General features: G+C 38.2%; 1 protein-coding gene across 5 annotated transcripts in view; it reads left to right on the forward strand.

Annotated features, from left to right (window-relative positions):
* Window positions 1–15230, forward strand: part of CWC27 (CWC27 spliceosome associated cyclophilin) — a 233224-nt gene that overhangs the window by 67779 nt on the left and 150215 nt on the right. The window contains exon 11 of one of the 5 annotated variants that reach the window (XR_011382063.1): window positions 1–15230. This exon is cut by the window's right edge and continues 25556 nt beyond it. The exons of the other annotated variants lie outside the window; for them this stretch is intronic. The gene's annotated coding sequence lies outside the window, so the exon portion shown is untranslated. 5 annotated transcript variants of the gene reach the window in all.

The raw sequence follows: 15230 nt of genomic DNA on the forward strand, positions 1-15230 counted from the left end.
GCAGAGTGGACAGTGAGAGAGAGAGACAGAGAGAGAAAGGTCTTCCTTTTGCCGCTGGTTCACCCTCCAATGGCCGCCGCTGCAGCCGGTGCACCGCGCTGATCCTGGCAGGAGCCAGGAGCCAGGTGCTTTTTCCTGGTCTCCCATGGGGTGCAGGGCCCAAGCACCTGGGCCATCCTCCACTGCACTCCCTGGCGATAGCAGAGAGCTGGCCTGGAAGAGGGGCAACCGGGACAGAATCCGGCGCCCCAACCGGGACTAGAACCCGGTTTGCCGGCGCCGCAAGGTGGAGGATTAGCCTATTGAGCCACGGCGCCGGCTCTCAATTAATACATTTTAAACTTTGTTTCTTGCTACAGGTCATAATACAAATTTTAATTTTTTCTGCTTTTCAGTTTTAATTCTTGAATCTTAGTTTCCTTTAGATTATCCAAGAATAAATTTTTAGTTGATAAATTTTCCTGTGCTTATCCTAGTTAATTCTCTTCAGGACATGTATGTATGTATGTATGTGTCTGTATATACATGGGATAATGTTGTTGTCTCACCCTAAGAACAGAAAAAGTAAAGGAAATAAAAAAAAATCAATGTATTCTTCTTTGGAACAAGTTTCCCTATCTTTAAGAAAGTGGTACTAACTAGGGTTATAATAGTCTTTTGGATTTTCAATGTGGTTTTCTTTTAAACAAACATAGTGAAGGAAAATGGAAAGCTAAAAATTGCCAAGTCTTGGGCCTGGCACTGTGGCGTAGTAGGCTAAACCTCCACCTGAAGCAATCCCATGTGGGTACTGGTTCATGTGCCAGCTGCTCTTGTTCCAGTCCAGCTCTCTGCTTATGGCTTGGGAAAGCCATGAAAAATGGCCCAGATGCTTGGACCCCTGCACTCACATGGGAGAGCTGGAGGAAGCTCCTGGCTCCTGACTTCCTATCAACCCAGCTCTGGCTGTTGCAGCCTTTAGGGAGTGAACCAGGAGATGGAAGATCTTTGTCTCTCCATCTCTCTGTATGTACTCTGCCTCTCGAACAAATAAATGAAACATAAAAAAAAAAAAAAAAGTAACAAGTCTTTGGGTCTTTTTTTTTAGAAGAATGCCCCATTCCTTTAAATAACATATTTGCTATTTGTGATTCTTATACAATCCATGTAATACAAAATTGTACTATATGAAAGGGAAAATGGATTAGATAACCTGTGTAAATTTCAAAGAATTGATGTTATTATTTAAGTTTGAGATTTGGAAGGTACCTTTGAAGCCATCTGATCCATATTTCACTCAGCCTCGGAGCTCATTTTCCTAGAATTTATTCCACGTGATAAGCTATTATACCGTGTTTGTGTGCAGTTTATTTTCCCATGTTATTCTCTTTTGCATTGTCATGACTATCTGAAGCTTGACTAAAAAAAGGGACTCATTTGTAGGAATCAGAAATGCTATATCTTTTTCTAGTAGAGTTTTGCTTGGGTGTTAATATTCAGGTTGGAATAACAACTACCAAGATTAACAGTGTGTCTGAGAGAATTATTTAATTTCTCTGATCTTCAGGTTCTTCAAAATGGAAATAGGAAATATTTATTTTATTAGTTTGTCGTGATGAGTAAGTAAATCCTAGCTATTTGAATTACATGATTTTTAATATTTTTTTCTATTTTTGAAAAATACTACCTATTACAAAAATATTCTCTTCTATAGTTTCTCATTTTAAGTAATTCTTTCTGAATACTATTCACTTTACTAAATGATATTTTTAATTTGAGAAAAAAAGCATCAATGTATAATACCTTTTTGTAAATAGCCATGATGAATTATTTACATTGCTAATGTTTTCCAAGTTACCTAGTGTTTAATCTTCTGCCCCACTTTTTCTTCCTACACCAAATGTTTACAACATCTAAATAGAAATATAGAGATATAAAGGTGGAAGAACAGTATCAATTGTCTTGCAGTATCTCAGCCTGTTCAGACTGTTGTACCAACATGTTATAGACAGTCTGGCTTAAAAATAACTGAAGGGACCAGCGCCGAGGCTCACTTGGTTAATCCTCCGCCTGCAGCGCCGGCATCCCATATGAGTGCCAGGTTCTAGTCCAGGTTGCCCCTCTTCCAGTCCAGCTCTCTGCTGTGGCCCGGGAGGGCAGTAGAGGATGGCCCAAGTGTTTGGGCCCCTGCACCCGCATGGGAGATTAGAAAGAAGTACCTGGCTCCTGGCTTCAGATTGGCATAGCTCTGGCCATAGCGGCCATTTGGGGGGTGAACCACTGAAAGGAAGACCTTTCTCTTTGTCTCTCTCTCTCTCTCTCTCTCTCTGTCTATAACTCTACATATCAAATAAAAAAAAAAAACCTGAAATTTTTAAAAAATCACACATCTAGATCCTGGAAATCCCAGGAGTCAGATCAGCAGATTCTGTGTCTGGTGAGGGCCTGCTGCCTCATTCTTAAGACAGCTATCATTGTTCTTTGTCTTCATCTAGTAGAGGGGTAGGACCCCAGTCCAGGGTCTCTCTCTCTTTTTTTAGATTTATTTTATTTATTTGAAAGAGAGAGTTACAGAGGTAGAGACAGAGAGGTCCTCCATCCGCTGGTTCACTCCCCAGATGGCTGCAACCCCATGTACATATAGATACACACTCATTTCTGTAGAAAGCAGTGTAGTTCAAACTTCTTGGATTCAGGATTCTTTACACATTAAAAATTATTGAGAAGTCCCAAGAGCTTTTATTTATTTGGCTTATACCTATCTATGTTTATTTCATAAGAAATGAAAACTGAGAATTTTTTAAAAATTATTATTTCTATTAATATTTAAAAAATAAATTCCATTATGTACTATATAATTAATACATAGTCTTAGAAAAACAACTATCTTAAATAAAAATAATTTAGTGAAAAGAAGGATATTATTTTACTTTTTTGTAAGTCTCTCTAACTACTAGCCAAATAACCATGTCTGCTTCTTTTTTTTTTTTTAACTTTTATTTAATGAATATAAATTTCCAAAGTACGGCTTATGGATTACAATGGCTTCCCCCCCATACCGTCCCTCCCACCCGCAACCCTCCCCTTTCCCACTCCCTCTCCCCTTCCATTCACATCAAGATTCATTTTCGATTCTCTTAATATACAGAAGATCAGTTTAGCATACATTAAGTAAAGATTTCAACAGTTTGCTCCCACACAGAAACATAAAGTGGAAAATAATAGATGATTTTTTAAATGATGATGAAATCAGATCAGACCTATTGTCATGTTTAATCCCAGTGAGAGTCAAGTTGGGAATTGATAATTTCTTCTTCTTCTTCTTTTTTTACAGATCAGTTTAGTATACATTAAGTGAATTTCAACAGTTTGCACCCCCATAGAAACACAAAGTGAAATATACTGTTTGAGTACTCGTTATAGCATTAAGTCTCAATGTACAGCACATTAAGGACAGAGATCCTACATGAGGAGTAAGTGCACAGTGACTCCTGTTGTTGACTTTACAAATTGACACTCCTGTTTATGGCATCAGTAATCTCCCTATGCACCAGTCATGAGTTTCCAAGGCTATGGAAGCCCCTTGAGTTCTCCGACCCTTATCTTGTTTAGACAAGGTCATAGTCAAAGTGGAGGTTCTCTCCTCCCTTCAGAGAAAGGTACCTCCTTCTTTGAAGACCTGTTCTTTCCACTGGGATATCACTCATACAGATCTTTCATTTAGGTTTTGTTTTTTTTGTTTTGTTTTGTTTTGTTTTGTTTTGCCAGAGTGTCTTGGCTTTCCATGCCTGAAATACTCTCATGGGCTTTTCAGCCAGATCGGAATGGCTTTAGGGCTGATTCTGAGGCCAGAGTGCTGTTTAGGACATCCGCCATTCTATGAGTCTGCTGAGTATCTCGCTTCCCATGTTGGATCACTCTCCCCTTTATTTATTCTATCGGTTAGTATTAGCAGGTACTAGACTTGTTTATGTGCTCCCTTTGACTCTTAGTCCTTTCATTATGATCAATTGTGAACTGAAATTGATCACTGGGACTAGTGAGATGACATTGGTACATGCCACCTTGATGGGATTAAATTGGAGTCCCCTGGTATGTTTCTAACTCTACCATTTGGGACAAGTCAGCTTCTTCATTCAACCTGCTTTTTTGATGAACTTATAGGAAGAAAAAGTGGCATCACACAGATATGTTCTTTGAGGAAAAAGGCATAGTTTTTAATGATTTATTTATTTTTTATTTGAAATGGACAGAGGGAGAAAGATCTTCCATCTGCTGACTCACTCTCCAAATGCCCATAACAGCCAGGACTGGGCCAGACCAAAGCCAGGTGCCAGAAACTCCATCTAGGTCTCCCATGTGGGTGGCAGGAACCCAGGTATTTGGGCCTCCATTAACTGCCTCCCAGGTGCATTAGCAAGAATGCCAGATCAGAAGCATGGAGTAGTAGCCAGACTGGAACGAGGCCCTCTCATATGGGGTGCTGGTGTTCCAAGTGGTGGCTTTACCTGCTGGGCTACAGTAACCAACCCAGGAGGAGTATACAGTAGCCTTTTTCAGATAATTTTTGTTATTCTTTTTTGATACTATACCAAAGCCCAACAAGTATTATTGTCTTGTAAATTATATGCAATGTGAAATCTAAAACCAGATCAACAAATTATTTATAATTTGTTATATCTTGGCATCCATTGGTTTATTTGCACTTTGAATGAATCATTTACCCATGAACAATTTTGTTGCATAATTTGTGAATCATTTAGAAAGTATTGATTCAACAAGTTATGCTGATTTTCCACATGTTGATATATAATTGTATTTGTTAATATTATCACTGACATCCAGAAAAATCTTCCGGCATTTGTCAGTTTCATGGTAATGGTTCTGAGTTTTCTAAAATTCTGAGTTTAAAAAGCTCAGATTTCATCATTGTCAACAAATATTTTGTCTTTCCTTGAAGTAAGAGGCTGACTTGTTTGTTTTCCAGACTAGAATAACCAAAGTTTGTCAGTTGTTCTTTCAAATTTCAAGCAAATCATGAAGAAAATGAGTTTTAGTTCACTGTGTGTGTGTATGTATATATATGTATATTTAAACTCTTAGAACAGTATCTGATATACAGGTATGATAAGCCTATGTTTTTGCAAATTATTGTTATGCAGTTTATACACAGATTTATGTATGTATGTCATTAATTCTGGATATTCGAAAACTCTCTTTACGTTCATCTGACTGCTTTCACATCAGCTCATACTTAAATGAGACCAATTAGATGACATATATTTAGTTCTAAAGAACCTCAAAGACAATTCTTGGTGTATCTCACATATATTACTTCAGGTTACAAAGAGTATACTTTGAATTGCATTGACAACTCTATTAGTCATATTTTTGTTTCTTTATGTAGAATAACTGAGGAGTTTCTTTGGAAGGAAAAAAACTAGGAGGCCTCACCATGTGATTGATGGCCCAAGTCCTTGGGCACCTGCACCCATTAGGAGACCCACATGAAGTTCCAGGCTCCTAGCTTCAGCCTGGGCCAGCACCAGCTGTTGTGGCCATTTGGTGAGTGAATCAGCAGATGGAAGATAACTCTTTGTCTCTCCCTCTTTCTCTGTAATTCTGCCTTTCAAATAAATAAATAAATGTTTTTAAAAATAAAAAGCATATTTTTTCTTTATTTTTAAAAAGTTTATTTGAAGGCCGGCGCCGCGGCTCACTAGGCTAATCCTCCACCTAGCGGCGCTGGCACACCGCGTTCTAGTCCCGGTTGGGGCGCCGGATTCTGTCCCGGTTGCCCCTCTTCCAGGCCAGCTCTCTGCTGTGGCCAGGGAGTGCAGTGGAGGATGGCCCAAGTCCTTGGGCCCTGCACCCCATGGGAGACCAGGAAAAGCACCTGGCTCCTGGCTCCTGCCATGGGATCAGCGCGGTGCGCCGGCCGCATCGTGCCAGCCGCGGCGGCCATTGGAGGGTGAACCAACGGCAAAGGAAGACCTTTCTCTCTGTCTCTCTCTCTCACTGTCCACTCTGCCTGTCAAAAAATAAAAATAAAAATTAAAAAAAAAAAGTTTATTTGAGAGGCAGAGATGGCAAGAAGAGGTAAATCTTCCATATGCTGCTTCACTTCCCAGATGTCTGCAACAGCTGGAACTGGGCCACACTGAAGCTGGGATCCAAGAACTCAATCCAGGTTTCTCACGTGGGTGGCAGAGACTCAATTACTTGAAACGTCACCTGTTGTCTCCCAGGATGTCCATTAGCAGGAAGCTGGAATCAGGAAGGGATCTGGGAATTGAATTCTGGCTATGGGATGCAGGTGTCCCAAGAGATGTCTTAACTGCTGTGCCAAATACCCCTTTCATTTTTAAGAAATCATGTAGATATTAAAACTTTATCTTCTAAAGAAATTAAAGCAAAATTATTTTTTGAAAATTTTCAGTAATTACTGAGTTCATGTATTTGCAGGATAGAGTAATAAGAACAAATAGGAACAAGTAATAAGAACAAACTTTTTTCTGTCATCTTTATAGCCAACAATGTAACTGATCTGATCTTTTCTTTTCCTCTCTTTTCTTTCATTTTCTTTCTTTCTTATTTTTAAAAGATTTATTTATTTAAAATGGAGAGTAAAAGGGGAGAGACAGAGATCTTCCATCTACTGGTTTACTTCCCAGATGGCTACAGTAGCCAGTTCTGGGCTAGGCCAAAGAGACAGGAACCAGGCACTCCATTCTGGTCTCCCACATGAATGGCAGGGGCCCAAGTAGTTGGGCCATCTTTTGCTGCCTTCCCAAGAACATTAGCAGAGAGCTGGATCAGAAGTATGGCAACTGAGAACCAAAGTGGCATTCCAATATGGGATGCTAATGTCACAAACAGCAGATTAACCTGCTACTCTGCAGCACCAGCCCAGACCTTGTTCTTTGCTAATTCAAACTTATAAAAACTCTTCTGTAAAGTCATATCATGTCTTGTCACAGTTTCTCACTGTCCCATATATCACAAAACACAAAAGAACTTTTCATTTTTTTAAAGATTTAGTTAGTTAGTTGAAAGGGTTACAAAGAGGCAGAGGCAGAAAGAGAGAAAGAGGGTGCAGGGGCCCAAGGACCTGGGCCATCTTCTACTACTTTGCCAGGCCATAACAGAGAGCTGGATCCGAAGTGGAGCAGCCAGCCGTGTGGGATGCCAGCACTGCATGCGGCAGCCTCCCCCGCTATGCCGCAGTGTCGGCCCCATGTTTTTTCTTTTAACTAAGGAAATTTTGATGTAAGTTTTTAGGTTTATCAAGAAATCTGGAATAATTTTATATTTTGTTTTAACCTCATGTTTATCATTTGGCTTTTGGAGTTCTGTGAAATGCCTTTCATTCTAAGTTAGACTGGATGGTAATCACCCTTCTCTGTCTAGCCAAAAGGTAATGCTCAGTGCAGTATTACCTTCAAAAGGAAAGTGGAGAGGTCTCTAGGCATTTATTTTAACTTTATTATTGTGTCTGTCCTTCTTGTATTTTCTGCTATTTGTTGTGATTGAAACCAAGTAAAGTGGGTTTTTTTGGTAAATTCCAAGGACACATGTGTACTCTGTACCTGAGATCTAGAAGTTTCCTATTCAAAGGCTGTTTCTTGAGGCTTGTGTACACCTAAGCTCTTAATCCTTCCCCCTGAGCTATCTCCAAAAGCAAGCTTCTTACTTGGTGAAGCAAGAATTGTTTCTACAGATTGTCCTTGGATTGAGTTATAGAGCAGGAAAAGAGTTCGTAACTCTGGGAGTTCCCTTGGCTGTCCTCTCCAAAACAACCGAAGCTTCCTGGAAGCTACATAGGTCCCCTCTTCATAACACAGAGGCGCATCCTTTAAAGTCCTCATTGTCAATGGAGAACATTGTAAAATGTGTGTTTTCTTCTGAATTTTTTCATGTACAGTTTCATTTAATTTGATAAATAAAAAGATACTATTTCAGGCATGTAATTTTAAACTAAGAAGCTTTTCTAACAATAGAATATTTCCACAGATATTCTTCTCTATGCATTAATAATGTCTTTAAATAGTAACTTCTTCAAATATTGCAACTGGAAATACTAGATACTGAAAAAGCAAATGACTATTTCTATCTACATTACATTTTTAGAGGATTATGGGCTAAATTGATGTTTCTCCTTCCCTTTAAATTCTTGTCCATAAAACAAATGTAATCCTGGCTATGGTTGCCTTATGCATTCAAACTCTGTAGATTGCTGAATGTTTGGCAAAAATAATTATGTACTTTGGCTTGGGATGTGGAAATAGCAAACTTTTCCATTTTCCATTATGTAAATTAGCAGTGAAAATAGCTGTATATTTCTCTATGATGTTATCTTGCTAAATATAGGTAATGTGGATTCATTTCTATTAGAAGCAATTGTTTGCCACAAACTGATGGTCGAGTTTTTGTTACAGTTTAAATTTCATTGTGATTATCATTCACTGTATGGAACATTCAGTCTCTTTGAATAATTTATATTTTTCTTTTAAACTTTCCCGGGATTATAGGCTCTAGCAAAATTGATCTGATATCCCTGGTGGCTTTTGTTTTACTGGATATCTTTATATTTTTTTAATGAGGCCATTATGTATTTGCCTAAGAAAAAAAGACTTGAATCTTGTCATGGTATTTGTTACTTCTATAGCTGTTGTTTTGTGAGCCTTTCTTAATTAGGGGGACTGTTGAAATATGAGGACTCAAAACAAGGGTTTAAAACCTGTTAGTTTAATTTTATTGATAAGATAGACATTGAATTGCTTAACCCAAGAATAGTTAACAAAACAGTAAACTAGTTTATAAATTATATCCCACATTGTTTCACAATTATATATATATTATATTCAAATACGTCTTTATTACACTTAAACTACTTAGATGAAAGTATATTATTCTGGGGTTGGTGCCTGAGGCACAGTGGATTAAGCTGCCATCTGTAACTCTGGCATCCATAGGGGTGTCAGTTCAAGTTCTGGCTGCTCCACCTCTGGTCCAGCTCTCTGTTAATGCACCTGGGAGAGTAGTGGAAGATGGCTCAGATGCTTGGGCCCCTGCACCCACATGGGAGACCCGGATGGAGCTCTTGTCTCCTGTCTCCTGACTTTGGCTTGCCTGAGCCCCAGCTCTTCTGGCCATCTGGGGAGTGAACCGGTGGCTGGAAGATCTTTTTCTGTCTGTTCTTTCTCTCTCTCTCTCTCTCTCTCTCTCTCTCTCTCTCTCTCTCCTTTCAAATAAATACATGAATCTGTTTTTATAAAGTATATTATTCTTATCACATTTGTAAATAAGAAATATCATTTGATGACCCTTTAGTAAATGGCTAGCAATTAAGTTTAAATATTTCTGAGGCCTCACTTTTCTCATAGTCCTTGGTAATGCTGTGATTTTGAGGTAACCTCATGTTCATGACTGACTCCAGGAGACAATGGATGGGAAAGAGAAGAGAGGGGAACTCAAGGCAGGCACAAATAGGGAGAATTGTTTGCCTGTTGCTTTTTAGAGCATTCTGTGATGTGTTCTGTTTTTAGATTTCACTTCACTGTTGTTTTTACTTTCATTCAATTGTTAATCAAGAGTTTCCTCTGGGAAGATGTTTTTGCCATGCTTGGAACCACATAGAGTTTTCCCTTTCCCTTTAATAATACTATGCTTACAAAGGTCCTAGGCATGTGACCTTTAAAAAAAGAAAAGAAAAAAGAATAGGCAAATGATTTTCCTGCTTTTAGTATGTGGTTAGTAGTAAGTGGCCCATTCACATCAAGCCTAATTTGATGTTAGTAAGTTTGAATCTTTGACAAAATCCATGGTTTAAAATTTAGACTGGAAGAAGACAGTAAATCTTATTGTTTAAATCACCCAACAGAGTAACAGTACTGTTTGTAATATTTCTTCAGTCTTAGTTCCTAAATCTGCTACCCTGTGATGTAAAGCCTTGGTTACTTTTCAGTACTTTTTCAATTTGTTTGCAGAAGGTGGATCCCAGAAAATGTGCCCATCATTGAGTGCTCTAAGTTTAGCTAAGGAAAGCAAGACTGCTGTAATGTTTCTATTCCCAAAGAGCTGTATTTATCTGAGTTACAGGACTGGTTTACATAAATGAGAAACTAAGATTTTCCATACACCGGGAAAAGTTTCAAAAGGATGGCTTTTGTGCTTGCCACTTCATGCTCACCAAATGTTACAAACAAATACTCATGTCTGCAGTAGGCCATTTGTGGGTGTGCGTAATTGCGGTTCACAAGTCATTCAATCCCTAGCCTTTTCCAGGTACAAATGAGAAACTCTCAGAAAATGAGTACTCCCTCTGCACTTTTGAAGTGAGTTCAGCTTTCAAGGTTTATGAGCTTGTTTTCTGCATAGAAGTAGTTATATCAGAGTATCTCTTGTTCCAGGAGGGGATTCTAGCACCTCTGGCCGGAAATGGCACTGGTATAATCTGTATCATATGTAGCTACATTTTTGTTTGTTGGGACCGGGATTTAAAGATGGTAAGAGCTTCAGAAGTCCATTTTATTTTAGCTAACTTTTAAAAATAGAACTTTTATACACTGATAAGTTATGTGGCTCTTTCATGTGGTTCTTTTGCTTACTTTTGCTACTAAAGTGTCAAATTCTAAAACTTACAAGATGATTTTAATCATTGTCTTTTTAAGGGGAAGCCAAAAATGATTTCAATAAAGTCATTGTGTATAATATCTAAAATTAGTGTTATCTTTATCAATAGCAAATGGCTTGTCCTTAATGAGGCTAGTGAGAAAGAAATCTGGGCTTAAAGAAATCCAATTACCATGATATTTTCCTTGACATCAAAAGAAAAAGAAACCTCACCTCACAAGGGTCTTTCTAATTTGGAGTTTTGTAATGTAGTTTAGTGTGTAATTCTGCTGAAGTTAATTTTAAATACAAATTCTGAAATAGTCATTGCTGTTCTAGAAACCCCTATCCCTTTCAAAATACTTTGAAGTTAAAAACTTTTGTTTTTTGTTTTGTTTTGTTTTGTTTTTTGGAAGGCGTTTTAATCTTTTCCATCCTTTGGGTATTATTTCTAGAAAGTTAAGTATCTCTCAAAAAGCAACTTACTGACACTAAATTTTTTTCTTGAGTTTTTTCATGTTTACATTTATCTTAAGCAGGAGTTTACCTCATTAGTTAAGAGTAATGCCCCTCAACTAATAAAATGAGCATTCTCCACAATTAGTATTTATAATATAATTGACTTATTCCTTAATATTTCTCATTTCTTATTCAATCAAAGTGATTACTTTGCCTTAGTGTCATAGAGTTTCTGTAAGCCTAGTATAATGTTTTGGCTGGGTTATGGGTTGACGAGAGGAGAACATATACACATACCTATGAACATATGCATGTGCTTTTAGCCTTGTGTTTCCAATTTAATTAACTAAAGATTCAGTAGTTAAGCAAGAGTGAAAGAATAGAAACAAATGCAATATATATCAACATAGTCTCTCTTTGCCACCAAAACCCTTACCAGGGATAAGCACTTGCTAATACCATATAAGAAAGGATTCCTGCATCAGGAAACTCATTTCTTACTGTCTCTGCCCTTCTATATTCACTATTCTGAAAGTTCCAACAATCTGTTTGCTATTCCGTTTTCATCACTATTCCAGAATAACTTGAACTAACAATCTGTGGATTCCTTTTAAGGGAATGTTTATAATTACCAGACTTTCCTGGTTTTTGAACCAGACTCTGTGTCAGCAAGGACACTTTCTTATCCAGAAGGAGAAAGCAGAGTTAATACCCAAATGTCCTCTGCCTCTAACTTAACAAGTGTTCTGGGAAGGTCATTTCCCCGTAATTATTAAAGCTTAAATTTAGAATTTTGAATCTTAGAATAACCCAGTAAGCTTGATTTTTTGCATCAAAGAAAAGGAACATACAAATAGTAAATTGAACAAATTTGTAAAATCACTGATGTTTAGATTTAGAATGAGTTTTATACTCAGATTAGAATGTAGTCATATCTGCTTAGGGAATTTATGAAAAAATAGTGAGTCATACTATGAAAACTTGAGTCAAGAAGAACTGGGAAACTATCTGGTCTATCTCTTTTTTGATAGGAAAAGAATATCTTTCAAAACAATAGAAGATTGGACCATTTTCAGATTTTTTAATTTAATCCTCCTTGTGGATTCCTAGCCTTTATGTGTGGCATATACTAGGTGCTCAGGAAATGTTTATTCAATGAGTGAAATACTTATATCTACTGAGTACATTCATTAGTCCCTTAAATGTTTTAGGTGTACAGTGTTTAGGGTTGTGAGGACATAGCCATGGCTCTTTAAATATTTGTTGAGAATAAACATTCATTCACTATTTGTCCACCATATTTTGAATTATGTTGACCCTGGGAAGATTCTAAGGATGAAGAAAATGAAGATTGAAAAGCTACAGTATAAGGAAATAATGGGATCAGGGGCAGAAGTTGGTGAATAGTTATGTATGATATAGTAATTTTAAAGGAATTTAAGGCAAAAATAGTTGACTTTTGTGCATGAAGAAAGCTCAATGGAATAGTTTTTATAGCCAGACTCTATAAAAACTAAGCAGGGTGAAGATGGTAAGAAGAGGTCATTCTTTTTTGGGGGAACTTAGGAAAGTATCTGGATGCAAGAAAGCCTGGCAGAGAGAGGGCACTTAGCAGAAAAGCAGGAGATCTTGGGGGTCTATTTAAGGCTTCTGAGCACTATCTTAAAGAGACAGATTTCAATAGGGAAAGACTAGAGGCAAAAAGATCTGTTAGGAATCTGTAGAAATTGTTTACAGGAGAGATTAAAATACTTGAAAAAGAACACAGAAAATGAAAGAGAAAAGAGAAAAAAGTTGATTGTGAAAGAAGAAAGAGCAGTTCAACATGGCAGCTGATGGAATGACTAGATGACTAGAGAGAAGAGGGAAAGAGGCCTCCTGACACTTCTTTTAAGGGCATGGTATCTGCTGGAGCAGGGTCATCTGGGACCTGCAGACAGCAAGCTCTAAACTCCCTTAGATCTGGTCTCCAGGGGCTCCTCAGGAGGAAACTGCTGCAGATGGGCTTCCTGCCAGGGACACAGCCCATCGGGCTTGCTTCTCCAGAGCTAAATCTCCGTGTCTGTGGCTGGTAGTCAGGAGCTAAGGAGTCAGGGCAGCGGGGACAAGGGGCAAAGTGTGCTGAGCAGGGACTTGAACTCTGCAGGAGAGATGCTCAGGAGTAATTACCGCAGGAGCCAGATAGAGGAAGAATGACTGCTGTACCCAGCATCCTCAAGGGATAATAGATAGGAAGATGAAGCCATCCCAAGGATTGAGCAGAAGGAGTTGGCACAAAAGAAGTTGGTTATTGTTAGTCTTATATGTGTTTTCATCTTTTACTTTCTTCCCTTTTTCATAAGAAAAATACTGTGTACTCATTAAGAACATTTTACAAATCAGAGATAAACAGAAAAAAGCCATCGATTTAACAATGTTAATATTTTGGCATAATTTCTATTATCCTTTCTGTAAAGAGTATTTTTTTCAGTTGAAAGTAGCAGTATGTACCATAGAACAGCTACTCTGTTTACATGTTACTATTCATTTACAGCAAGTAGATCAGAGTCAGATCATAAAAGGGGTTCTGTGTTGTTGGGGAGTTGGTGTAAAGCCTTCAGTAGGGGAGTGATATGATCTGACTTGCATTTTATTTATTTTTAAAGATTTACTTATTTGAAAGGCAGAGAATGAGAGAGAGAGATTGGGATTGAGGGATTTCCTGTCTACTGGTTCACTTTCCCAGAAGCCAGGCCAAACCAGGAGCCAAGAATTTCATCTGGGTCTCCCATATGAGTGGCAAGGACCTAAGCACTTGGACTGTCTCCCATTGCCTTACCAGGCACGTCAACAGGAAGCAGGATCAGAACTTGAGGACCTGGGAAATGAACAGATACTCCAGTATAGGATGTAGGCATCACAAGGGGTCGCTTAACCCTCTTTACCACCATGCTGGTGACTAAACTTGCATTTTAGACTGATTTCCTTGGCCATGCTGTGGACAATGGATTAGAGGGCACTAGATGTGGTGATTAATACATTGTAAAGATGAAAAAGTATATTGTAACTATCTCAATTAGATTTCTCACATGAACTTCAAATTCAACATGTTGGAAACAGAAATTATTATCATTTTTACTGAATTTACTTCCTTTATAGATTCTGTTTCTCATTGACTACATCCATAAACACCTGGGAATCTGAAAGTCATCCTAGATGTTTGTTTATATCTGTATCTACATCTCATCAGTCACCATAACCCATCAGATCTGTCATATTATAAATATTTAAGATAAGGTGGACATTATGGTTATGGGGTGGGATACCCACATACTTTGTGGGAGTGTTGATTTGAGTCCTGGGTACTCCACTTCTGGTTGAGGGCACCGCTGATGTACTTGAGAAGCAGTAGATGGTAACTCAAACTTGAGTTCCTTCTGCCCACATTGAAGACCTGGATGTAGTTCCTAGCTTCTTGGTTCAGCCCGGCAAGCCTTGCGTATTGCAGGTATTTGGGGAGTAAACCAGAGATAGAAGATCTTTCTCTCTCTGTCTCTACCTGTCACCCTGGCTTTCAAATATATACATCTATCTTTTTTAAAAAGTCCTTAAGATCTATTTCTCTGTATTATCATTACTACTGTACTCACCAAGTTTAGATATTTATTTTTGACTTAAAACAGTAGTTGAGAAATTGTAGCTTGCAAACCAAATACAACCTGCTACCTGTGTTTGAAATAAAGTTTTAATATAACATATCCACATTCACTTGATTACATTTTATCTATTGTTGCTTCATGCAACATGTGACATGCAAAACCTAAAATATTTACTGTCTGGTCCTCTACGGAAAAGTTTGCTGGTTCCTGGATTATAATATTGTTACGTAACCAATTTCCCTGCTTTCAGTCTTCAAGTAGCTTTTACTGTTCTTATTCATATCAATCCCCTATTTCATATATTTTTTTCTTTTGAAGATGTATTTTATTTATTTGAGTTACAGAGAGAGGTAGAGAGAGAGAGAGAGAGAGAGAGAGGTCTTCCATCTGCTGGTTCATTCCTCAGATGGCCGCAACGGCTGGAGCTGCGCCGATCTGAAGCCAGGAGCCAGGATCCTCCTCCAGGCCTCCCATGAGGGCACAGGGTCCAAGGACTTGGGCCATCCTCTACTGCTATCCCAGGCCACAGCAGAGAGCTGG

Source organism: Oryctolagus cuniculus, chromosome 14 (assembly GCF_964237555.1).
Source record: "Oryctolagus cuniculus chromosome 14, mOryCun1.1, whole genome shotgun sequence".
In the NCBI taxonomy this organism is placed as follows: domain Eukaryota; kingdom Metazoa; phylum Chordata; class Mammalia; order Lagomorpha; family Leporidae; genus Oryctolagus; species Oryctolagus cuniculus.